The sequence below is a fragment of the Symphalangus syndactylus genome, chromosome 21 (assembly GCF_028878055.3).
Source record: "Symphalangus syndactylus isolate Jambi chromosome 21, NHGRI_mSymSyn1-v2.1_pri, whole genome shotgun sequence".
Taxonomy (NCBI): domain Eukaryota; kingdom Metazoa; phylum Chordata; class Mammalia; order Primates; family Hylobatidae; genus Symphalangus; species Symphalangus syndactylus.
In genome coordinates, this window is record NC_072443.2 from 69,580,169 (window position 1) to 69,582,895 (window position 2,727).

General features: G+C 44.2%; 1 pseudogene; it reads right to left on the reverse strand.

The window, feature by feature from the left end:
- Window positions 1–299: 299 nt before the first annotated feature.
- LOC129471323 (heat shock protein HSP 90-beta-like) lies at window positions 300–2,465 on the reverse strand (annotated as a pseudogene).
- Between the last annotated feature and the right edge of the window lie 262 nt (window positions 2,466–2,727).

Consider the following 2,727-nt stretch of genomic DNA (forward strand, 5'->3'; position numbering starts at 1 on the left):
TAAGAATAAGAGTTACCCTTTTAAAATTTTTTGTATAAAACTGCATCTTCTTTATTTTGCATGCTTCAATTTCAGAACAAAATAAACAAAAAACCCATAATATGCAACACTCAATCCTGTTGTCAAATTAGGGAGGGGATGGGGTTAGAGGCCCTTGTTTCCTGCCTTAGGCACAAGGACAGAAGAGAATAAACACAAGACATTAGCAGAGGGAGCCAGGTGAGACAGCACCACTCAAGGCTGTGATGGGAGCCATGGGGACACTATTCAGAGGGTACAAGATTTCCAAGTATAAACTCCTAGTCTACCTCCTCCATGTGAGACACATCCTAATCGCCCTCGAGTGGGGAGGGAGGATTGTATCAGGAACAGCAGCACCAGCTTCCTCTGCTGCCATTTCGTCTTCATCTGTAGCTAGACTGAGCTTGTTCATGGTAGATGCTGTTGAAGTAGGTCTGGGAATCCTCAGGGGAGAAGCCAGGAGAGAGCCCTGCAGTTTCAAACAGCAGCACCACCAGGTCTTTGACAGCTTTGTCATCCTTATCCGCCTCAGCTTTCTGCTGCAGTGTCTTCACAATAGGTTGGTCAAGGTTGATCTCCAGGCGCTTTTTGGCCATCATGTAGTCCATTGTAGAGATGTCTCAAAGTGTCTGAGCTTTCACAATCTACTTCATATTGGCTGTTCAGCTGTAGGTGCCAGTTACAGTGCAGCAGGATGAAGAAACAGACTATTGGAGATTGTCACTTTCTCAATCTTCAAGTTTTCTTTCAGGAGGTTGCAGAGGTTCTCAAACTGCCTTGCTCTCCTCCATTTTCTTCTTCTCCATCCTTAGGTAGCCTAAGCCCCTACTAGGTAACTGAGACCAGGCTCTTTCCATCAAACTCATTGAGCTGCTGCATGCAGTACTAGTCAGTGAGCTTGGTCCTATATACTGCCTCAAAGCCCTGCTTCCTCACTCATTCCACAAAAGCAAAGTTGGCCACCTGCTCTTTGCTCTTGCCAGTGATGTCATAGATGGACTTCCCATCTCCATGTGAGAGACATGCTCTGACAGAGTTGTCATCTCATCTCCAGACTGGGTGGTGTGATAATGCAGCAAGTCAGACAGGCATCACCAGTTAATAGAGTCCTCATGGATTCCAACCTTTAGATTTTTAGAGAATTCCTCATGGAATTTCTTATAACATTCCTTGTCTTCTGCCAGCTCAGAGAAGAGCTCATGGCACTTCCCAGGAGTGTTTTTGTGTGGAATTTCAGGATTCTGCTCTGCTGGCACACTTCTCGGGAGATGTTCAGGGGCAGATCTTCAAAGTCAACTACACCACAGGTAAAGCTGAGACACTCTGGTGTCAGCTCATCATAGCACATGCTGGACATAGAGGTTGATGTTTTTCTTTTCTCTGTTGTTCTCAAAGAGGTCAAAGAAAGCCCTACTCTTTTTCTCAGGTCAAAGAGAGCCTGATGAGGGATGAATAGCAGTGCCCTGAATTCCAACTGACCCTCTACAGAGATGTGCTTGACTGGCAAGCAGTCTTCTCAGTCATTGGTGAGGCTCTCATAGAATTCTCCATACTCTTCTGGGTGATTTCATCAGGCTTTCTGATCCAAATGGGCTTAGTCTTGTTTAGTTATTCCAGATCAGTGCATTTTTGTTGTTGTTGATCTTCTTGGTTTTCTTTTTCTTATCCTTACTGCTGTTACCCTCCTCACCTGAGCCCACATCTTCAATCTTGGGCTTTTTCTCATCTTTATCATCCTCTTCTTTCTTACCTTTCTTTTTTTTCTGCTTTATCATCACTGACTTCCTTCACCCACCCTTTCCTTCTCCAAACAAAGGGTGATGGGGTAGCCTATAAATACAAGTGTTTCTTCAACCTGCCTGTCTTACAAATACTCTGTCTGGTCTTCTTTAAAGTGGAGGATCACTTCGGTGCCACTGCTAATGGGATCAACAGGGTCAACACATACAGTTAAGAAACCCCTAGCATAAGACTCCCAGGCATAGTGTTCATCCTCATTGTGCTTTATGATCACAACCACTTTTTCTACCTCCAGGTAGGCAGCATAAAAGCCAACACCAAATTGCCCAGGCCTGGAGATGTCTGCACCAGCCTGAGCAGCCTCCATAAATGCTTTAACACCAGACTTGGCAATAGTTCCCCAATTATTTATGAGATCAGCCTTGGTCACACCAATGCCTGTGTCCACGGAAGTAGGGTGTGTACCTGAGGGTAGGTGATGATGTCAATTTTCAGCTCTTCACCACTGGCTAACTTGGAAGGTCCTATCAGGTTCTCAAAGCAAATCTTGTCCAAGGCATCAGAAGCATTAGAGATAACTCCCAAATGAAAATCTCTTTGTCATAATAGCAGGTATTGATGATGAGTCACATGAGTTGGGCAATTTCTGCCTGAAAGACAAAAGTCTCCATCTCCTCCTCTACGTGGTGCATCTCCTCGGGCATCTTGAAAGGAAAAGATTTACCAGTGCTAGTGAACAAAGTGGGCTGGGACTGTCCAACATGCACATGGCTCCAAAGCTGCGTGGGAGTGACTTAAGAGCAAGAGTTACCTTTTAATGAGTGGCTATTATCTGCCAGGCATTGTGGTAGGCATTTTACACTTGATTTGTTTCAATTTATAAATAAATAAATGTCTGGTTATATTTAGATCTGCATTTCACATGAGGACAATGCTGAGACTTTTAAAATAAATGTTAGTAAGTGG